The sequence below is a fragment of the Bufo gargarizans genome, chromosome 10 (genome assembly GCF_014858855.1).
Source record: "Bufo gargarizans isolate SCDJY-AF-19 chromosome 10, ASM1485885v1, whole genome shotgun sequence".
NCBI classification, from domain to species: domain Eukaryota; kingdom Metazoa; phylum Chordata; class Amphibia; order Anura; family Bufonidae; genus Bufo; species Bufo gargarizans.
The window spans coordinates 107,048,645-107,073,654 of record NC_058089.1 but is presented as its reverse complement, the minus strand read 5'-3'; positions in this window follow the sequence as shown (position 1 = coordinate 107,073,654).

The window sequence follows — 25,010 nt, the reverse complement described above, 5'->3', positions numbered from 1 at the left end:
ATGAGACACCAATATTAGACTGGATCTATGACTGTAGAGGTGGTTTAGTGGTTCAGAGACTTACTTTCTTCTGTTACTGCTTTGTGTTAAACGACTGCACTCTGCCTAAGTGTAACCAACAAGTTGTGTGCCTTCCTCTGAAAGTAACCAACAAGGTTTGTGCCTCTGCTTAAAGAGGTTTTCCGGGCTTTTAGTATTTAGTATTCTAGTATTGATCTTCAGGATAGGTCATCAATATCAGATCGGGGGGGGGGTCCGACACTCGGTACCCCTGCCAATCAGCTGTATGAAGGGAAGGTGTACACAGTGTGCACTAGTGATGAGCGGCAGGGGCAATGTTCAAACTTGTGATATTTTGCAAATATTTTGTAGAATATTCGTCATATATTCAAAATTCAAGATTATATTCTTGATTGTAAAAATCGGCAATGTAATACTCGCGTAATGCGCATGAAATACAGGCGTGGGTCACTTATGCTACATTTTTCAAGCTTGTATAAGTTTCCTGAGACTGGAGAAAATGGTCGGCACGGCAGAACATTAGAATAGCTTTATATGCAGATAGAGTGCTTCAATATATTCGCGCTTACAGATTTTCGGCAATTAATGATGCACATATTTTTTTGCAATACGTGCAACTTGTGACATCACAGCACTATGTCTGTAGCATGTATGTATGGACAGCAGAACCTATCAGCTACACTACAGATCAATCTAACCTACACTGACTATCTCCCCCTAACTATCTGAATAATATATATAAGTTAACTGTCTAATGTAATACAACAAAGCACAGAGCACAGCAATGACGCTGCTGTCTCTTTCATAACTGCAATAAACTTTAGAAAATAGCTGCTGGGGAGGTTCTTATATAGTAAGGGGTAGGCAACTTTCCTATTGGTTGCTAGGGATGTTTCTAAGCTGTGACAAAGTCTTCTCATTGGTCCACAAGCTAAAGAAAGGAGGGATGATCACCTGACGTGTACTGCGTTAAAAAAATAAAACAAAACAAAAACAAATTCTAAATATTTGGGAATTCTCAAAGTGCCGATATTCGCGATCAAAATTCGTAATACAAAAATTTGCGCTCAACACTAGTGTGCACGTAACATCTCATGTCTCTCTTCCTGCTTGCTACTGCTTGGCCATAGACATATCAGCAGTCAGCAGGAAGAGAGACAGCTGATCTACATATAGCTGATCGTTGGGGATGTTGGGTGTCGGACCCCAGCTAATCTGATATTGACGACCTATCCTGAGGATAGGTCATCAATAGAGATGAGGGAATCGAGTCCCACGAAGTGGAATTTAATCAGAATTTCAGGATAAATTCAATTCGCCTCGAAGTCGAATTTCCTCGTGCTTGGTGTAAGCGAATCGATTTAACCTAAAATAGTATAAAAAAATAAAATAAAATAATTCTTACCTCCTCCATGGTCCTGCAGCCACCATCTTGATTGAAAATCTCATCCGAAATCCCGTGCGTGGTGACTCCGCGAGATATTTCGCGCCAGATCTTCAAGCAAGATGGCGGTGGCTGACCCGTCACGAGCAAATAGACGCGGTAAGTTTTTATAAATGTTAATTTCACACTGTTTTTACACTCAGATGCCGCGATCATGTATGAACGCGGCATCTGAGGGGTATAATGAGGTGGGGCGGCGCTATCGCAGCTCCCATTCATTGCACCCACTACTTATAAGTAATTCGTCACGAAGCGCATTTTTTTTTTAAATTTGGCGTAATCAGCCGAATCGAACTTTTGAAAAATTTGCTCAGGTTAAAGATGGAGCAGTGTTGCTGGGAATAATACAGTGGGCTTCGGGGTTGGAACTAAAATATAGGGTGCTGGGGTTAGCATTACTATTACCAGCATTGTGGCCAATTTTCTTATGAGTCTTGTGGCTGTGAGTTTTATGTGTTTTCTAGCAATATAGCAAAATCAACATTGACCATTTATGTTCCCTAAATTGAGAACACAATTTCAGTATTACGAGTAATTGACTCTTCTTTTTTAACAGCCCTTTCACATGTCAAAAACCGGCAAACTAGAACAAAAAAAAAACGTAAAGAAAACCTAAAATTGAATTTCCCATCATCTAATAAACATATGCCCTTTGAGCAGGTGTATAAATTTTAAGCTCTTCCCATCTCCATTACAAGCAAGACATAAAAAGTTTTTATATAGAAGGTAATAACCTTTTTCTGTATTAATAAAACCTCAATGTTTTATTACGTCTTTTCCGACCAGTCAATTCAAAACTATAGATTACATCATTAAATCAGGCAATGCGAGATCCATATTGAATTTGCTTTTTTTTTTTTACAGGGGACATGGAGCGATTTTACAGCATCTGGCAACTTTATGGCAATTAGTAGCGAACAGCCTATTCTGCTGTCATTTCCATTTCAAAGTCCAGGAACACACACAAGCGATGATTAGTAATGATTTATCAAATGACTACATCATTATATTAGTCATTTCTAACCTCAATTTACCCAAGCTGGCGACTTTTAATGCTGTTTTCCACTTGTCCTTTGATGGCATAAAGCGTTTTCATAAATATAGGAGCCAGTGAGTCAATAAAACCAAGAGAGGTACCAAGGGCTGCATAGCGTAAAAGGGAATGTTTGACTGCAGGAAAATGATAGAGGAGGCTTACAAAACAATTTAAAAAAATGAATTCTAAATTGGCACATCCTAAAATAAATTGCACAAAAACTATGTATAAATGCAAGGATCAGATATAAAAGCTAGGAGGGCATTAGATGTAAGGCCTGTATGATGATCAGTGAAGAAAACTAGGGAAAACTGACCACTTGGGCATTAGGGGTCGTGCCACCATCAAAAGTTATTTTAATATATTTCCATAAACAATAACTTTTTAAAATTATTTTCTGATAAAAAAATTCTCCAGTTGTGAGATATTTTCTTTACTGCATTGTAATTGCGCCCCCTCAATCTGTATATAATATGCACGTCGACCTACTGAGGTGGTTTAACATACACAGTCTCATACTGTCACTGTCACCAGCCATATCTACTGTTAGAAGCTGTGGCAGTCACATGGAGAGAACTTCAACACAAAGAATATGCCCCCTGAGATGTAATAGGAGAGAGCTGCAGCAGAAAGAGCACACCCACTGAGAAGTGACACACCCCCTGAGCTGTGATAGGTAGAGAGTAGGGATGAGCGAACTCGAACTGTATAGTTCGGGTTCGTACCGAATTTTGGGGTGTCCGTGACACGGACCCGAACCCGGACATTTTCGTAAAAGTCCGGGTTCGGGTTCGGTGTTCGTCGCTTTCTTGGCGCTTTTGTGACGCTTTCTTGGCGCTTTTTGAAAGGCTGCAAAGCAGCCAATCAACAAGCGTCATACTACTTGCCCCAAGAGGCCATCACAGCCATGCCTACTATTGGCATGGCTGTGATTGGCCAGAGCACCATGTGACCCAGCCTCTATTTAAGCTGGAGTCACATAGCGCCGCCCGTCACTCTGCTCTGATTAGCGTAGGGAGAGGTTGCGGCTGCGACAGTAGGGCGAGATTAGGCAGATTAACTCCTCCAAAGGACTTGATTAACTGATCGATCTGCAGCTGTGGATCATTGAGCTGCTGATCCTCAATTGCTCACTGTTTTTAGGCTGCACAGACCGTTTGTCAGTCTCATTTTTCTGGGGTGATCGGCGGCCATTTTGTGTCTTGTGGTGCGCCAGCACAAGCTGCGACCAAGTGCATTTAACCCTCAATGGTGTGGTTGTTTTTTGGCTAAAGCCTACATCAGGGTGAAGCTGTCACACCAAGTGCATTTAACCAGCAATAGTCTGTTCATTTTTTGGCCATATACAAAATCAGGGGCAAGCTGCGCCTGTCACCAAGTGCATTTAACCCTCAATGGTGTGGTTGTTTTTTGGCTAAAGCCTACATCAGGGTGAAGCTGTCACACCAAGTGCATTTAACCAGCAATAGTCTGTTCATTTTTTGGCCATATACAAAATCAGGGGCAAGCTGCGCCTGTCACCAAGTGCATTTAACCCTCAATGGTGTGGTTGTTTTTTGGCTAAAGCCTACATCAGGGTGAAGCTGTCACACCAAGTGCATTTAACCAGCAATAGTCTGTTCATTTTTCGGCCATATACAAAATCAGGGGCAAGCTGCGCCTGTCACCAAGTGCATTTAACCCTCAATGGTGTGGTTGTTTTTTGGCTAAAGCCTACATCAGGGTGAAGCTGTCACACCAAGTGCATTTAACCAGCAATAGTCTGTTCATTTTTTGGCCATATCCCAGTCTAATTCTGTCACTAAATCCATACCGGTCACCCAGCGCCTAAATACTAGGCCTCAAATTTATATCCAGCTAAATCTGTCCCTAGTGCTGTAGCTGGGCGAGTTATTTAGTGTCCGTTCAAGCACATTTCTTGTTCTGGGTTGAAATACAATTCCCAATTTAGCAATTTCATAATTTAGTGGTTCCTGCTATATCAGAGCTCTTTGAAATCTATCCCAAAAAGGGTATATAATATTGAAGGTGCACATAGGGTCATTCAGAGTAACTTCACACACACCCGCTACTGTGTATTTCCAAGTCTAATTCTGTCACTAAATCCATACCGGTGACCCAGCGCCTAAATACTAGGCCTCAAATTTAATTCCCTCTAAATCTCTCGTTACCCACCGCTGTACTGTTGTTGCTGGGCAAGATATTTAGTGTCCGTCAAAGCACATTTTTTGTTCTGGGTTGAAGTACAATTCCCAATTTAGCAATTTCATAATTTAGTGGTTTCTGCTATATCAGAGCTATTTGAAATCTATCCCAAAAAGGGTATATAATATTGAAGGTGCACATAGGGTCATTCAGAATAACTTCACACACACCCGCTACTGTGTATTTCCAAGTCTAATTCTGTCACTAAACCCATACCTGTCACCCAGCGCCTAAATACTAGGCCTCAAATTTAAATCCCTCTAAATCTCTCGTTACCGTTGTCCTGTTGTAGCTGGGAAAGTTATTTAGTGCCCGTCAAAGCACATTTTTTGTTCTGGGTTGAAGTACAATTCCCAATTTAGCAATTTCATAATTTAGTGGTTCCTGCTATATCAGAGCTATTTGAAATCTATCCCAAAAAGGGTATATAATATTGAAGGTGCACATAGGGTCATTCAGAATAACTTCACACACACCCGCTACTGTGTATTTCCAAGTCTAATTCTGTCACTAAATCCATACCGGTCACCCAGCGCCTAAATACTAGGCCTCAAACGCAGCCGCCTGTCTACAGCCAATGTGGACAAGCTGACGTTCATAAAAATGAACCAGGCATGGATCCCACAGGATCTGTCCGTCCCTTGTCCAGATTAGACATTAACTACCTCCCCTTAACCATATATTATTGGACTCCAGGGCACTTCCTCATTCAATCCTATTTTTATTTTCATTTTACCATTATATTGCGAGGCTACCCAAAGTTGAATGAACCTCTCCTCTGTCTGGGTGCCGGGGCCTAAATATATGCCAATGGACTGTTCCAATGTTGGGTGACGTGAAGCCTGATTCTCTGCTATAACATGCAGACTGATTCTCTGCTGACATGAAGCCAGATCCTCTGTTACGGGACCTCTCTCCTCTGCCTGTGTGCTGGGCCTAAATTTATGAAAATGGACTCTTACAGTGGTGGGTGACGTGAAGCCTGATTCTCTGCTATGATATGAAGACTGATTCTCTGCTGACATGAAGCCAGATTGTCTGTTACGGGACCTCTCTCCTCTGCCTGGGTGCTGGGCCTAAATATATGCCAATGGACTGTTGCAGTGGTGGCTGACGTGAAGCCTCATTCTCTGCTATGACATGCAGACTGATTCTCTGCTGACATGAAGCCAGATTGTCTGTTACGGGACCTCTCTCCTCTGCCTGGGTGCTGGGTAGTGTTGAGCGCGAATATTCGAAAAGCAAATTTTTTTCGCGAATATCGCAACTTCGCGATTTCGCGAATATTTTGAATATAGTGCTATATATTCGTAAAAACGAATATTTGTTTTTTGTTTTTTCCCCCCCCACAAAATTACAGTACACATATAATTGATTGTTTCCCAAAGGTCCAACAGCTCAGATCTTACTCACATTGCCTAGAAAGTGATTGAGGCGCGAATCTTCGTAAGGCGATGTTATTAGCGCACATGCGAATATCGGCACGTCCCAGAACAGAGGCAAAGGGCTTTGCATTCATACATTAGTGAATTGAGTTGCGAATCTTCGTAAGGCGATTTTATTAGCGCACATGCGAATATCGGCACGTCCCAGAACAGAGGCAAAGGGCTTTGCATTCATACATTAGTGAATTGAGTTGCGAATCTTCGTAAGGCGATTTTATTAGCGCACATGCGAATATCGGCACGTCCCAGAACAGAGGCAAAGGGCTTTGCATTCATACATTAGTGAATTGAGTTGCGAATCTTCGTAAGGCGAGTTTATTAGCGCACATGCGAATATCGGCACGTCCCAGAACAGAGGCAAAGGGCTTTGCATTCATACATTAGTGAATTGAGTTGCGAATCTTCGTAAGGCGATTTTATTAGCGCACATGCGAATATCGGCACGTCCCAGAACAGAGGCAAAGGGCTTTGCATTCATACATTAGTGAATTGAGTTGCGAATCTTCGTAAGGCGAGTTTATTAGCGCACATGCGAATATCGGCACGTCCCAGAACAGAGGCAAAGGGCTTTGCATTCATACATTAGTGAATTGAGTTGCGAATCTTCGTAAGGCGATTTTATTAGCGCACATGCGAATATCTACACTTGTCCCAGAACAGAGGCAAAGGGCTTTGCATTCATACATTAGTGATTGAATTGAGCTGCGAATCTTCGTAAGGCGATTTTATTAACGCAAATGCAAATATCTACACTTGTCCCCAGAACAGAGAGGCAAAGGCCTGTGCATTCATATAGTATAGCACCATATTCGCGAATACGTAGAACTTCGTAAAATTCGATTTACGAATATTCGTATTTTTTATTTTACTTTCCACCTTACAGATTACATTGATCTGTACTCTGTCAACTACTGTCATCACCCCCCACTGTATCTCGATTGATTCCCAAAAGTCTCACATTCCCTAGAAAGTGATTGAGGTGCGAATCTTCGTAAGGCGATTTTATTAGCGCACATGCGAATATCTACACTTGTCCCAGAACAGAGGCAAAGGGCATTGCATTCATACATTAGTGATTGAATTGAGTTGCGAATCTTCGTAAGGCGATTTCATTAGCGCACATGTGAATTTTGCATAGCATATGTATTATGCGATAATTCGAATTATCGCATATGCGAAATAATAACGAATTTGAATAATCGCGAATATTTTAAGAATATTCTTTTGAATATTCACAAAATTTCGCGAATTCGAATATGGGACATGCCGCTCAACACTAGTGCTGGGCCTAAATTTATGACAATGGACTGTTGCAGTGGTGGCTGACGTGAAGCCTCATTCTCTGCTATGACATGCAGACTGATTCTCTCTCTGCTGACATGAAGCCAGATTCTCTGTTACGGGACCTCTCTCCTCTGCCTGTGTGTGTGCTGGGCCTAAATATATGCCAATGGACTGTTGCAGTGGTGGCTGACGTGAAGCCTCATTCTCTGCTATGACATGCAGACTAATTCTCTGCTGACATGAAGACAGATTCTCTGTTACGGGACCTCTCTCCTCTGCCTGGGTGCCGGGGCCTAAATATCTGAGAATGGACTGTTCCAGTGGTGGGTGACGGGAAGCCAGATTCTCTGCTATGGAACCTCTCTCCAATTGATTTTGGTTAATTTTTATTTATTTAATTTTTATTTTAATTCATTTCCCTATCCACATTTGTTTGCAGGGGATTTACCTACATGTTGCTGCCTTTTGCAGCCCTCTAGCTCTTTCCTGGGCTGTTTTACAGCCTTTTTAGTGCCGAAAAGTTCGGGTCCCCATTGACTTCAATGGGGTTCGGGTTCGGGACGAAGTTCGGATCGGGTTCGGATCCCGAACCCGAACATTTCCGGGATGTTCGGCCGAACTTCTCGAACCCGAACATCCAGGTGTTCGCTCAACTCTAGTAGAGAGTTTCATCGGAAGGAACACACCCCCTGAGCTGTGGTAGAGAGAGAGCTGCAGCAGAAAAGACATGCCCCTCTGAGACAGGATGCACCCTCCGAGCTTCCAGCTTAAAATAGATCTGGCAGAGCATTTGGATCAAAGAATTAGGAGATCTCTGGATCCTTGAGAGGTACAGGGGTGGTTCTAGCTTAATTAGAAAGAGTTGGCTATAGACCCCACAGGGAAACTTCAAGGTGGGCCGATGTCCAGGCGGCCAGATGAGCTCTCCTGATGGCCCAGGCCAGGTACATAACAATCTGAAGCTCAACGGCCGCAGTTGCCTTCCTGAACTCAACTGTATTACCATCCTCAGGACAGTTATACATTTGAATACTGTGGTTGGGGAGGAAGTATTGTGGGCTGCACTGTGGTATCTGGTTCTGCTGAGGGTGCTTTGTGCTGCGCGATGGCATTTCTGGCCCTGCCTACCTATGTTGCCCCGTCTTCTATGAATTTAGTCCCGCCTAACAACATGGGGCCACTTTTTTTTTTTTTTCAGGGCTACTTTAAGTTCCCAATCCGCCCCTGCTATATATCCATCTTAAATGGGAACTGAGGGTGCAGAATATTCACAGATTCTGGAGTATCATAAAAGTTTATAAAACTTAAATGGAAAAATAGCCTTTAAAAAGACAGATTAAAACATAATGTTACACAAAATGCATTCAGTTGTATAGCTTTAATACATTTTATTTTTCAAATTTATTATCCATACTGAATTGTATACAGTTAATGGTTTATTGTATTGAAATTTATGTATTTTCTATTATATATTCTAGTATTATTATTTAAACAATTATTTAATTCTCATACCATGTGAGGAACATTGCAAGACACTCTTGATAATGATTGTGCTGCTGGAGGAGACATTCAATTAATGTTGAGGTGCAGGATTCATCATAACTTCCTTGTCCAGCATTCTGCGTGCCAGCCTAAAAATCTACAGTAGCTCGGAACTGCCGTAGATTTCAGTAATTGTTTATGCCAGTTTCTACTGAACCTTAAAGGGGTTGGCCCACAAAAACATTTATTAACTATTTCCAGTGAATGCAGGCCAACCTCTTTTTGGAAAAACGAAAATTACAAAAGACTCAGAGTAGAGTGGGTTAAAAATAAAAGCAATAGATGTAATACTTATCTCACCTAATTACCCCCAACCCCCCAAGATGCTAATGTTCTAGTGCTTAAAGAGGACCTTTCACTTGTAAAAACAATGTGAACTAAGTATGCTGACATGTAGAGCGGCGCCCGGGGATCTCACTGCACTTACTGTGCGCTGCGATTGGCCAGCGCTGCAGCCTAGGAGAAGGAGACGCCCACAGGACAAGGGCAGACACCGCCTACTATAACTTACAGAGCGAAGATACCGGAGGGCATAACGGGAGAACGGAGTGGCGCCCGGGGATAGTAGTAAGTGCAGTGAAATCCCCGGGCGCCACTCTCCATGTCAGCATACTTAGTTCACATTGTTTTTACAGGTGAAAGGTCCTCTTTAATTGGTAACCACATCTCCCATCCCTGCTCAGCCAATGACGCTTTTTAACTAGCCCTAGGAAGTGTCATACCTAATGAAAAAAACATACTCACTTGTCCCCCACCACTCTGTTATGACAACCAGGTTCTGTTCAGCAATCTTCTGGTCCACAGCATGTTTTCTTCTGGCCAGGATACAAATGGGCAGCCAATGAGTAGCCTCAGTGGTATCATGTAATAGTGAATGAACTGATGGATGTGACAACATTGCAGAATTCATATAGCAAGGGAAATGAAGCTGAAGCGATCAAAAGGTTCATGTGGCAATTCTTATTTTTGTTCAATCCACACAATGAGGTAGGGGGCGGCACAGTCAAACGAGCAATGAGTCAGCGTGAAGCAGTCGGTGCGGATCACAAGGCTGGCTGGCGAGGCAGTCTTCTTTTCTTTCTAGTTTGTGAAACATTTAGGCCCCTTGCACACGAGTGAGTTTTCCGTGCGGGTACAATGCGTGACGTGAACGCATTGCACCTGCACTGAATCCGGACCCATTAATTTTAATGGGGCTGTGTACATGAGCAATGTTTTTCACGCATCGCAGCATGTTCTATATTCAGCGTTTTTCACACAATGCAGGCCCCATAGAAGTAATGGGGCTGCGTGAAAAATGCATTGTATCCGGATTGCATTGCGTTTTTCACGCAAGTAACTTTGCAACATCCAAGGGATATCCGACAGGAAGTAGGAGTTTCTCTGCGTCTGGCTTGAGGCAGCACATGAGCCAGAAGTTTGCTGCACCATTTTACAGCCCTTGCGGAGCCCAAAAAATCCAAAATGCCAAAGACACCATAGGCAATGGACGTGGAGAGGCTTATTGTCCTCGTGCAGGACAGGCCCTGCCTCTGGGATCTTCGTTCTGGGGAGTACCAGGATCGCTATAAGAAAGATACGGCCTGGGTGGAGGTAACCCAGGATCTATTTGCCACCATCTGGGAGAAAACCCAAGGCAAATTTGGAAGAATTTGAATAAGTAGACATTCTATACATGTTTGATCCTTGCTGTCCTCCCTAGTATATAGGCCATGTCATATGTTATCCTCCCTAGTATATAGGCCATGTCATACGTTATCCTCCCTAGTATATAGGCCATGTCATATGTTATCCTCCCTAGTATATTGGGCATGTCATATGTTATCCTTCCTAGTATATATGCCTAGTCATATGTTATCCTCCTTAGTATATAGGCCATGTCATATGTTATCCTCCCTAGCTAATTAATGTGGGAGTGTATATCTCCCTGGTACATTTTAATAACAAGCGCCATTGAAGCCACACATTTGTGATGCATTTCAATGGGCAAATGATTGAAAAAAAAAGAAAGCGGACGCGGATGACAATCGGACGTGCCTCAGTGTTTTTTAGTGGTCCCATTGACTTGAATGGGTCCGCAAACCGTTTTCCGCAAAAATAATAGGACAGGTTATATTTTTTGGACGGACTGGAACCACGGATCATGGACGCGGATCCCAAACGGTGCATTAGCCGAGTTTTCAACGGACCCATTGAAAATCAATGGGTCTGCAGAAAATCACGAAAAACGGAGCAACGGACACGGAACACAACAACGGTCGTGTGCATGAGGCCTAATAATAAGAAGTTCTTCAGGTGACACACTCCGCCACATAATGGTGTCTTGGAAAGTCAAGGCAGGCCTCATCTCCCCCAACAGATGATCAAACGTAGCCACCGACATGCGGCAATAATTAATGAACTTTAGAGGGTGCGCACGGAGGTTAGAGTACAAGCCAACAAATTGACCTTTGCTGGCCTGCTGCGAAATTATAGGATGCACCCACATACGCTTTCTCCACGGTTCCTCCTCAATCATTTCTGGCTGCTCTCCAAAACAGCGGAAGATCAGCCAGTGCAAGAAGACATAGTCAGTGGATGATACAGTGAAAGTGGACATCCTGAAAATGGAAATCCAATCACCAAACACACATGCCAAACTACCAAAACTCCCCAAACAAATGTCCAAAAAACCAAAGCATGCTGGGGGTATTTATATGTGTTTGCAGTAACAGGTGAATGTAGAGGATGGATAATTTTTTTTTTTCGCGAGGGTCAAAAACGCATGCAATCCGCATGTCACCCGCAATAACGTGAAGCAATCGCATACAAAACTGACAGCACTCGCAAGCAAAATCACACTATTTGTTCTGAACACACCCGCAACGCATTCGGACCAAATGCGTGACACCAAGACATTCAGTTATCTAAAAAAATCTAAATGTCAAGTAATTACTGAAAATGTAATTAAATTAATGCTACCTAAACAGGTTACTGCCACTCTAGTATTTAATAATAGGTTTCCTAGCGTAGAGACACCTTGGAAACATGGAATTTCTTGCTTTCCATCATTTATCATTCAAATGCACCATGTCATCTAAAAACTTTGAGAACTATGAAAGTAGAAATTTCTAATGATTCAATCCTAATTGCATTAATTTTCCACATAAAGCACATATTACACAGAGACAGACATCAAATTATCTAATCTTTGAACGCAATTATCTTTAGAATTTTTTTTAAACGTTTAATTGATATGGCTGTCATAATTCATTCTTATACTGATCTCAGTTCGGTCATGAAGCTAAAAAAGAAAAAAAAAAAGTCTATTCATGACTGTTAGAGTTTTTAAGTGTGTGAAATTATTATCACGGACAATTGGAATATGCTAATGGGCCAGCCTTATCCACTTCAAATAGTAATTTATCAATATCACATTTAATAAAATAATTAATCACAATAGATAAAGGTCAACCATAAAAAAGCATGTACAGATGCAGTAGACATAATGCATATCATTAGAATGTTTTGGTCCATGGTTAATGTGTCAACTATATAGATTCCAGGAGCCATTAATCCAATGGTCTCTGCTTAATCTGAGGTGTAAATTATTTAATAATTTAACGGTTATTGGCTTTGCCCAATTTATGAGCCATCAGCCTTATGTGCCTGATGTGTCGGCTCCAGGGCAAATTTTTTTTTTTACGGCACAGCTATCCTGCCCCCCTCCTCGGATATGATGAGACATCTACCCAAGATATAGGAGAGGGTCTCTGTTTATTGATCTGTTATAGTGGCACAAAGATGTCCTTCCTACTGTATATTATATGGGTGACATTTATGTAGGGCATTTTTTATATATTTTTTGTTTGTGTTCAATTCATATATATTTTGATTAACAAAATGTCAAGATCCACATTTGCGGACAGCACTTGGCTATCTTTGTTCCACAGCTTTATTTAAAGGGCATCTGTCAGCAGTTTTGTACCTATGACGCTGGCTGACCTGTTGCATGTTTGCTTGGCAGCTGAAGACGTCTGTGTTGGTCCCATGTTTATATGTGCCCGGGGGTGTTGTCATTACACCTAGAGGCTCAGCTCTCTGTGCAACTGTTGTGCCCTCTGCACTTTGATTGACAGGAACCGGCGTGATGATGTTTGTTCTGCCTTGCCCTGTCAATCAAAATGCAGAGGGATTTGCAGTTGCAGAGAGAGCAGAGCCTCTAGGAGTAATGGCAACGCCCCCGTTGCTCCTAGAAGCTCATTTGCAAAAAAATAAAACATCATTTTTCTCAGCAATGCGGACGCATATGGACATGGGACCAACACAGATGCCTTCAGCTGCCAAGCGCACATGTAACAGGTCAGCCAGTGTCATAGGGACAGATCTGCTGACAGATGGTCAATAAAACTCCTACCCAGACTAGACTACCCACTCGAGCAATCAGTGGGGGTTTCAGCAGTAGGGCCACAGTAATCAGATGTCTATAATCTTTCCTGGGGATAGGTGATAAATGGGGATTGTGGAAATACCCATTCAATAGAAAGAGCCAAAATGTAACTGTCACAACAGATAATGCCCTGTGTGGACCCCGGTATCGAAATGATAACAGGCCGTAGCCTCAGCAGGGCCACAAGCCCTTTCACTGGACAGATAAACTAATCTTAGACCATATTGTTTTATTCATTTTTTACTCCTTATTTACTATTTAGCCTATGTTTTTAGTCACATAGTTTATAGGGCTGAAAATCGGCGTTTCGGCGTCTTTCTTGCCCCCGGAAGAAGGCAGGGGCCGAAACGTGCGTTGGGTTGTACGGCTCTCCTGAGAAGTCATCTCCCCCTAACTTCATGGGTAGGGTTGTAGGATCCAATTGTCAGTAAATGAGGGCATTGTGTTTGCTTTTGCACTTTGCACTTTATCTTTGTTAGGAGGTTTGGGAAGCATACATTGATAGTGATTCACTGTGACTGCCAGTTCATTGTTTGTCGCAGTTTTTTTACATTTATATACAATTTAGGTAGTTGCATACACTTTTTGACATTTTCCCTTATTTTAGGGTTTAATATATATCTTACCTTTGTGTTGCACTACCTCTTTGTATTGCTACCTTGGGATTTAAAACTAACAAGGCAACTTCTGGTGTTTTTTTTTTTTTTTTTTTTTTTTTTATGTCAGCCCCACCTGATCACTTATCTTCCCTTCCACAACCAGGAAAGTTTTAGCATTTTATTACAAGCCTCCATTTACATACATCTGTGTTATACTATTCCTCAGGAGTGATTTGTACCACATCTTTTGATGTACTTTTGTGTCTTTTGTCATATTTATGTATTTAATAAAATTACTGATTATTTTTTTTAGCCTGTTTAATCTCAGTTTGCTTTTTTAGGATTACTTAATGTTGCTGAGCTGGCTTCTTTAGGGTCAGACAATTTTGCCCAATATTTATGTGGGTTTTTCTTGTGTATGTTAACCTGTGCATGCTAACATTTATACATAGTTAAAGAGGACCTTTCATTACCGTAACAAATCTAAACTAAGGGTCCATTCACACGTCCGTTATAACACTCCGTTTCCGTTCCGATTTAAATCGGAAAGTTTTTTCGGATCCATTAATTTCAATTGCCTCTGCAAAAATGCGAACACCAATCATAGTGCTGTCTGAATCACGGAATCCGTTCCATTTTCCTATTTTCCAGTATGCGGATCCTGAAAAAAAAATTAACCTTGTCCTACTTTCTGTCCGTTTTTCGGGTCCGTTGTCCATTCAAGTCAATGGATCCGCATAAATCCGGATGACATGCACAAAACTATCCGAATGTCATCCGATTTTTTGGATCCGTTGACAGGAAAATGGATGGAAAAAAAAAACTGAATGACGGAAACACGGAACGGATTCGGAAGCACAGAAAAACGGAAGGTTGTACTGAAAAACAGATCCGCAAAAAAAGGAACGTTTATCTGGAAAGGTAAAAATACTGACGTGTGAATGGACCCTAAGTATGCTGACATGGAGAGCGGCGCACAGGGATCTCCCTGCACTTACGATTATCCCTGGGTGCCGCTCCGTTCTCCCGGTATAGGCTCCGGTATCTTCATATTTTTGGCTCAACTGGGAGGAGCCTGCTCTGGTTCTCCTGGGCGTCTCCTTCTCCTACCTGGCCAATCGCAGCACTCAGCTCATAGCCTGGGAGAAAAAAAAACTCTCAGGCTATGAGCTGAGCACTGCGACTGTCCAGCTCTACAGCCTGGGAGAAGGAGACACCTAGAAGAACAAGAATTAGTTTGACAGGACTGATCTCTCATGAAGCCCTATTGATATGGTGTTATACTTTTATTTTCATTGAAATATTCCAGAACATCATCTCGTAGAAAACCCTCAAACAGTTTGTGTCTGCAATAATACCAATATAACTTATAAAGAAATAAAAAACGGTGTGTACAGTACCCTTTAGTTTTAGGAGGTGTGCCTATAAGTAGTCTTTGAGAACTATAAATCAGAGGTTGTACTTTTATTGCTCTTTCCCTCTCTAGCATTTGTGTCTCTTACAATAATAGTGGACAAAGAGACAAATTTACACAAAAAAAGAACATTTATTGTGTAGTCTAAAAATTCATGCAAAGTAAATATAGAGAAAGTCTTCATTTTGTCTCCTTTTTTTTCATTATAATAGTGTCCTCCAGCGACACTATGACATTTCTTCTGTTACATCAGAAGAACTGAAAGATAACAAATGAATTATATTCTGAAATTATACCTATTTGATGTACTATACAAAAAAGTGTTTACCAGACATGCATTTTAAGGAAGGTTTTCATTTTTTGTTAGAAGAGATCCATGTGATAAAAAAAAAACTGATGAGAAGGTGCAAGCCACAGTGATCAGCGATCATCTGTGGTAGAACTGATTAGAAGTGTTAAATAACTCTGCAGTGCCACTACAGGCCAAATGAAGTAATACACTTTTTTGCATGTGTGTGATGCACAGGTGTCCAGAGAGACTGCTGTTTTGTCCACACCGCTACTGTAATTAAAAAGGCCACCATTCTTAGGGGACTCCTTTCAGTCACCAAAATTATTTTATAAACCAGAGAACCTCAATAAGAACAGTGATGCTTGAAAGTTTGTGAACCCTTCAGAATCTTCTATATTTCATCATAAATTATATCTAAAGCTTCATCAGATTTTTACACAAGTCCTAAAAGGAGATAAAGATAACCAAATCAAACTAATGAATAAACTGTATTAAAACTGAGTAAAAAATGTATCCAAGCCGCTGTGCAGGACTAATCAACAATTAGTGGAAATATTTATTTGCAGTTGTGGGGCCCACCAAATATTTAAAGCAAAGGTTCACATACTTTTGACACTCACAGACATCTAATGTTGGATCATTTTCTATAATAAATAAATGACCAAGTCAACATTTTTTTATTATTTGTTTGACTTGGTTATTGTTATTAGAGATGAGCGAATCGAAGCTGATGAAGTGGAAATCAATCCGAATTTCAGGATTTATTCAATTCGCACCAAATCCGAATTTCCTCACGCTTCGTGGTAACGAATTGCATTTTTTCCTAAAATGGCTGCTGCACATGTTAGGGTATGGAGCAAGGAACTCTGGGAACGAGGGATCACCCACAATGCCATGCATGCAGCCAATCAGCAGCCAGCCCTGTAATGTCATAGCCATTTTCCAGTGTACTTAGTGCAGGGAGAGACGTTAGCAGGCGCTAGGGACAGTGCTAGGAAAGACTTGAAAACTTATATTTTGCTCAATAGAAGTTCAGGGAAAGATCATTAGAAGTGTAGGGAAAAAAATAGGGAGGAATCATTCCACAGTATTGAAGCAGAACAGGGTCCAATAGTGGAGTGTACAGCCTGTGTAATAGGAACAATCCTATTACACCTTGCTGCACTGACTGCTGATCCAAATTGCCATTATACAGCTCTGTAATTCCAGCAAACTGTTCTTGTTATTGGGGTCTTATTAGCCCTTGTGCGGTGCAGTTATATATATATGTTCTGAAGCCTTTTCTTGTCATGTATTAGTGGGGGGAAAAAAGGGGCTTATTAGCCGCTTTGTGTTGAAGTGAGAAAATTACAGCCCTTTTTGGCGTGTATTGGTGGCAAAAAATAAATAAAATATTTGTCATTCACCGCCGCAGTTATATGTTCTAAAGCCTTTTTTTGGCGTGTATTAGTGGGGAAAAAGAAAAAGAGTTTATTAGCCGTTGTGTGGTGAAGTGAGAAAATTACAGCCTTTTTGGCGAGTATTAGTGTAAAAAAATATATTATTTGCCATTCACGGCTGCAGGTATATGTTCTAAAGCCTTTTTTGGAGTGTTTTAGTGGGGAAAAAGAAAAAGGGCTTATTAGCCGTTGTGTGGTGAAGTGAGAAAACTAAAGCCCTTTTTGGCGTGTATTAGTGACAAAAAAACAACAACTTTATTTGTCATTCACGGCTATAGTTACATATTCTAAAGTCTTTTTTGGAGTGTATTAGTGGGGAAAAAGGGCTTATTAGCTGTTGTGTGGTGAAGTGAGAAAACGAAAGCTCTTTTTGGCGTGTATTAGTGGCAAAAATAAAACATTATTTGACGTTCACGGCCGCAGTTATATGTTCTAAAGGCTTTTTTTTGGCGTGTATCAGTGGGGAAAAAGAAAAATGGCTTATTAGCTGTTGTGTAGTGAAGTGAGAAAATGTAATCCTTTTTTTGGCGTATATTAGTGGCAAAAAAAAGTACTTTATTTGCCATTCACATCCGCAGGTATATGTTCTATTGTTCTAAAGACTTTTTTGGCATGTATTAGTGGGGGGAAAAGGGGGCTTATTAGCCATTGTGTGGTGAAGTGAGAAAATTATAGCCCTTTTTGGCATGTATTAATTTAATATTTTTTTACTTATTTGATCTAACAGTATGTCAGACAGAGAAGTGACAGGCCCTGCAGAGGGGAGGGGCACAGGCCTAAATATTTTTGGAGCAGGCACAGGTCACAGCAGAGTAAGGGGGCGTGGCAGCAGGGGTCACTTTGAGAGGCCTCAGCTCCTGGTGTCATCTAGCGGTCGTGTCTTGACCAACAACCCAGCGGTGCTTGAATGGTTGACTCGGTCATCCACTTCATCCCAAGTGACATCAGACACCCCCAGCCACGAGTCGGTGGCTTCGTCTGACACAACACTTAGTTGGCATGGCCTTGGAGCAAGCCCTGTGCCCTCACCTGTCCTCAACCTGCCTCTTTCCTTTTATGTTTCCTCAGCCAGACAAGTATTATATACTGTGGGCTCAGCTCCACTATACAGCGTGGACGAGCTACTAGAGGACAGTTAGCAGCTACTGCCCAGCCAAGATCCGGAAGTAGGCATCTGCTGCTTCCTTCAGTAGGCGGGCAAGTAGTGATGAGGAGAGTGGCGGAGCTGGTGTTGCAAGCGGTCAGGCTCCTGGCTCAGAGACCGTTGAGGAGGACATCAGTGACGTGCAGACAGTACTCGATGATGATGTAGCCAATAGAGATGGCCTTGTGATTCGGTTGTGTAGTTTCACAGCGAACTTTGCTCGTTCGCGATTTGCCGAACATGCGAACATATGGCAATATTCACACGCGCCATATTATTTCATTGTGCCAAACTTTGACCCATGACACATCCATCAGTTGGGACAGGACAACCAATTGAGACATTTGAGCACATGGACACCCCCCCCCCAACCCCATAACAGAACCCGATCTGGCAGCGATTTTACATTATGTGTTTTGTCAGTGTAGGGAGAGGTTGCATTTTGGAGCAGGGACAGACAGTTAGGCACACCAAACACTAGCTAACAGGGCCACAAAAGTTTTTTTAAGGACTGGTATATGTGTGCTATCGATAGGTGTGATATAAAGGGGTGTGATATACTTATAATATACTTTCTAACATAGAAATTATATTATAATGTATTTGTATTGTACAGTAGTTGTGTGCGGTTCTGCTGCGATACCTCAGCTAGATAGAGGGACAAACACTATTGGAGTAACTAACTGCTTGAGGGCTGCGATATACCTTCTTCCAAAAAAATTCACATGAGTCCTGTGGGGAATGAACTGGAGGAGGACATTGGAGCACAAGAAATGTGTAGCGAAATGGGTGGTTTTTCTACACAGGTGACAGGAGAGGAGGAGCAGGAGCAGCCAGAGGTGCAAGAGGGAGATGAGGAAGGTGAGGCAGATGACCCAGGCACACTGTCGCAGTATGCATTGGAATTGGAGGTATGGAGTCCATCCAAGTCACTTGTGCAAGTGGCCCGCTGCATGCTCACTTGCTTGTGCATTGACAGCCGAATTGTCAACATTCGGCAGAGGGATGACTTCTGGTTCTCCACCTTGTTGGATCCTCGCTACTGGTCCAAAATGGGGGCCTTTTTACACCCGGTAAGAGGGAGGACAAACTGAACTACTATAGAGACATCCTATGTAGTCAGTTGGCCGCTGCCTATCTGCGCCATCATCCTCTTGCAGGTCTGACCAGGGGGGGCCCTCTGAGATCTTGTTCCACTGCTATGGCTGCTGTGGCAGGGTGGGGGGTAGGAGCAGTACCAGTGTTGATGATGAGCAGCTTTCTTATCCCCCCTACTTGTATAAGCGTTTAATAGAACAGGTTCTGTAGACATCTATGTGGAATCAGCTGACGAGGGTGTAAAAGGAATGCACTTCTTTCATGCTATAGTAGGATCTTGTACCTCTGCATGGTTCTTTATAACTGACGCTAACATCGACCGTTAAGGCTGAGTTCACACTTGAGTTAGGCTACTTTCACACTGGCGCTTCTGGGTCCGCTGGCGCTTCTGGGTCCGCTGGGTCCGTTTCACAATGATCACAATGTGAGATCCGTTTCACAAAGATCACAATGTACCCAAGTCAGAAACCATAGATGAACAAGGTAGTGTGGCTTCTACTAAAGGCACGTAACATTGCCTTTAGATCAGGTGATGCTCATAGTACGACCATGGCAGACCTGAAGATTGGCATCAAGAAGGTCAAGCACAGCTACAAGCTGAAAGTGGAGGAACACTTTGTCCACTCTGACCCACAACGCATGTGGCTGGGCATTAAGGCCATCTCTGACTTTAAGCTCAGCAATTCCACACAGACAGCCATGACTGTGTCCTGTCTCAATTAGCTAAATGACTTCTACGCTTGTTATGATGAGGACAATAAGGAAAAGTTTGCCAAAACCCTACCCACAGATGACTGAGATACCCTCTCTCTCACCATCATAGATGTCCATAACGCACTGAGCAGTATCAACGCTTGCAAGGCTGCTGGCCCTGATGGCATTCCTGAAAGTGTGCTTCGAGCATGTGCTGAACTGAACAGCTTGCAGGGGTCTTCACTGTGATCTTTAACCTGTTGCTTGCCCAGGCAGTAGTACCAGCGTGATTCAAGACCACCTCTATTGTGCCAGTGCCGAAAAACTCATCACCAATGTGCCTGAACGACTATCGCCCTGTGGCACTCACGCCTATAGTTATCAAGTGCTTTGAGAGACTGGTCCTGGCACACCTAAAGTTATGCTTGCTCCCCACACTGGATCCTCAGCAATTTGCCTATCGAAGTAATAGGAGTACAGAGGATGCTGTATCTACAGCACTTTACTGTGTACTCTCACATCTGAACAACAAGAATATTTATGCAAGAATGCTGTTTGTTGATTTCAGCTCAGCATTCAATACAGTCATTCCCTCCAAGTTGATTTCTAAACTTGTGGATCTTGGAATCAGCAGCCCTATCTGTAACTGGATCATGGACTTTTTGACCAACAGACCCCAGCATGTTAGGCCAGGAAATAACTGTTCCTCCACCATCGCACTCAACACTGGCACTCAACAGGGCTGTGTGCTGAGCCCGTTCCTCTACTTCCTTTTAACCTATGACTGCAGGCCTAGGTATGGATCCAATTCCATCATCAAGTTTGCAGATGACACCACAGTGATTGGTCTCATCACTAATAACAATGAGTCTGACTATAGGTAAGAGGTAAAGCACCTAGCTGTGTGGTGCGCTGGCAATAACCTGCTCCTGAATACCAGCAAAACAAAAGAGCTCATTGTGGACTTCAGGAAGGAGAAGAGAGACACCCATGACCCCATCCACATAAATGGCACGGCTGTTGAATGGGTTTTCAGCCTTAAGTTCCTGGGGACCTAGATCTCTGAGAATCTTTCCTGGTCAACCAACATCTCTAGCCTGGTCAAGAAGGCACATCAGTGCCTCTTTTTTTGAGGACAATGAAGAAAAACCACCTGACTGCTGATATACTGGGTAACTTCTATCGCTGTGCGATAGAGAGCATCCTGACAAACTGTGTTACAGTCTGGTATGGGAATTGCTCTGTTGCTGACCACAAGGCATTGCAGCGGGTGGTGAAAACCGCCCAACGCATCACAGGGACTCCACTTCCTGCTATTGAGGATGTTCACAAGAAGAGATGTCTACGTCGGGCACGCATTATTCTTAGGGACTCCTCTCATCCTGCCAATAAACTCTTCCAGTTACTTCCTCCAAGAAAGTGCTACAGGAACCTTCAGACTAAAGCCAGCAGGTTTAGGAACAGTTTCTTCCCCACATCTGTCACCCTACTGAACTCTGTCCCCCGCTGAACCCCTTTATTCATACTCACTTAACCCTCTACACTCCTCCCTCCATCCCTTCCTATGACCATGATCATAACTGTCATTCATTCATCCTCAACATTCACGGTATGTTCATATTGGTTACTGCTATAGTTGGGACACTGTCAAAGCATAAGTTTCTGCTATAGTACATACTTACACTACATTGTTCAATATAGCTACTCTTCCACTTCTGGAGCTATATTCATAGCATTCTGCAGATCTGTTTACTATACATCTGTAAATTTGCATATACGTAGCACATCTGCATACTTGGTCATAGTACATATGTGTATTCACCATCTTTATAGCAATAGAACAGTTTATCTGTATATATGTATACATCAGTACATCTGTGTATCTGTATACATCAATACATCTGTATATCTGTTCATAGTACAGTATCTGTATATTTGCTCTCTATATAGCAATATAAACACCTGTATACTTAACTTATTTGTACATAATCTGTACATAACTATTCCTACTTTCTACATTATCCTTATCTGTATATAACTTTTTTTATTGGACTGTTGCTCTTTGCACTTCTGATTAGATGCAAACTGTATTTTGTTACCCTTTACTTTACATGTGTAATGACAATAAAGTTGAATCAAATCGAATCAAACTTTAAGATTTAGGTAGCTAAATGGGGTGCTGTAATATACATAGCATAGTAAAGACAAGGCTAAGCCTTAGAAGGAAAGCTTTTACTCAACATACAACAAGCCAAGAATTTGAAGATCCTCGGTAGTATCACTGTTAAAAATGCCAAGGGCAGAGTTTAATTGTTCTTCCACATTGCGGCATGTTACAGGTGTCATAACAAAATCCCAAACTCTCTCATAGGAGAGAATCTTCGTTCATAGCAAAGGGAAATGAAATTGAGCTGAAGGCATCTCAGATTCACTGTCACTGTAATAGAACATACTGCCAATTCAATTTCCTCTCTGGTAAAAACCTAATTAGGTAGGCACACATCATGTTCCTCTGATCTCAAAACGGAGGTGGAAAAAATGAAAAGCTACTTAAAACCGAGGTTTTTCAAAATGTAATTGTTTCATGATTGGTCTACGACACTTGGTTGTACTAATTGAAGAAACTCTGAAGCATGCACACCACATCACAACCGACATCAAGTGCTCTAGTTAAGCTTTAGATGTGGCTGTGCCTTCTAGACTGAACTTTCCTGGTGGAATAATCTCATTATCATATATGACTAAGCTTGGAATAAATGCTATAATTTTCAGAACTTGAAGACCTTTTTTTTTCAGGAGTATTCCTTCATATTGAATGGCACACTATTCAAAGTCTTATTTTCAAGACTATCATGGTTGGCAAGATAAGTAGAAGGTCATGTTTGTAGCCCTTTTAAATAAAGACTCATAGAAGGTAAATGGTATGAGGTCCCATTGCTCTATGAGCATCTTCATCAGTAAGTGAACTCAGTACATTAAAAAATTGTGATACTCTTGGTGTCTCCATTTTTTTTAACCATACTGTTGATTTTTTTCACGATTGACTTGCCTTTTTTCTACAGTACCCCCCAACAACCCATTCTCACCATCTCTCTTCCACCATGATCAATAACAGTACCTCATCTCTGAACAAAGCAGAGCTTCTTAACTGCCGGACCCAATAACACCTGCTTTGCCTGATACCGTTGTACTTGCAGCTATGGAAGAACATCCAAACTTTTTGCTAATGTCGCTATGTTCAGTAAGAGACCTTAGCCCTTAGGAAATTCATATTACTGTACACCAATTAACCATGTCACCTGGGTGGATAACAACCCATTAAAGGGGTTGATCAAGATTTTAATATTGATGGTTGGTCCTAAATTTAGGTAATAAACATCAGATTTGAAGGGGTCCAACACCTTTTTGACGAGACTGCAGCATTCTGGGGAATGCTGTAGCCTCCTGCAGCTTCCGAAGCAGATCTCCGTCTATAGGATAAGAGTTGTGCTTGGTAGGGCAGCTCAGCCCTATTCATTTGAATAGGACCTAGCAGCACCTAGGCCATGAGACCAATAAACGTGACATCACTGACCTAGGAAGAGGCCACAGAACTCACTGGAGCACCACGGCCACTTCAAACAACTGATTGGCGGTGGTTACGGGAGTCGGACGCCGCCAATCTGATAGTGATGACATATACTGAAAACATATTGGTGTTAGTCATCACATCCCAGTGCGCTTTTGGCTGAATGCACAAAAGCAAAAACAAACACAATGCAACAGCAGTTTGCTTATACAAATACTAAGCAAAGTAAATCCTATAAATAATAAGTAAAGTAAATACTATATAAATAATAAATAAGTAAGTACAATAGTGCCATTCTCACAATAGAAAATGTAGTAATAAATATATAATATACTAAGGGTACTTTCACACTTGCAGCAGGACGGATCCGACAGGCTGTTCACCATGTCGGATCCGTCCTGCCGCTATTTCGCCGTGCCGCCGGACCGCCGCTCCGTCCCCATTGACTATAATGGAGTGTAATAATATTACAGGCTATAGCTACTAGAGAGGGGTCATTAATCCAGGGAGTTATCTGATTGCCTGATTGTAGTCGGGAAGGATTTTTTTCTCCCTTAAGTGGGGAAAATTGGCTTCTACCTCACAGGTTTTTTTTGCCTTCCTCTGGATCAACTTGCAGGATGACAGGCCGAACTGGATGGACAAATGTCTTTTTTCGGCCTTATATACTATGTTACTATGTTACTATGAGTATTGCATGATTGTATTTAGTTTGTTATTTGCGTTTTCAGAGTGATGTTGCATTGCTTTGTTTTTGCTTTTATCCCAAAACAGGCCATATAAAATCTCAGGCAACACTTTTATCTGCACACACCACCTGTAATCCAGAAAAAGACAAAAGCTGTGCCCAAAAATATGGGAAAAGAGTTCAGATTCTGAGACCCATTAATATCAATGGCTATAGATGGTAGTTAAAGGGGTTGTCCAAGTAATTTTTATTGAAGACCTATCCTAGGGATAAGTCATCAATATAAGTTTAGTGGTGGTGCCAGGTGTCAGACCTGTTTGAAGAGAAGGCTGTGCTCGTGCCAGCATAGTCTTCCCTTTATTGCTTACCTGCTCACCGTCGACATTCCTATGCTCTTTACAGGAACAAACCTTCTTATTGAAGTGAATGGGATGGCTTCTTGCTCATTGCTGCTGTTGCGACGGCGAGCAGGTAAACAATGAAGGGAATGCTGCGCTGGCAGGGTGTGCGCCGTTGGGGGTGCCCAGGGTCAGACCCCCCGCTGATCTGATATTGATGACCTATCCTGAGGATAGGTCATTAATAAAAATAACTTGGACAACCCCTTTAAGCATGGATCACCACCTTCTCTTACAATTAGAGTTGAGCGAACACCTGGATGTTCGGGTT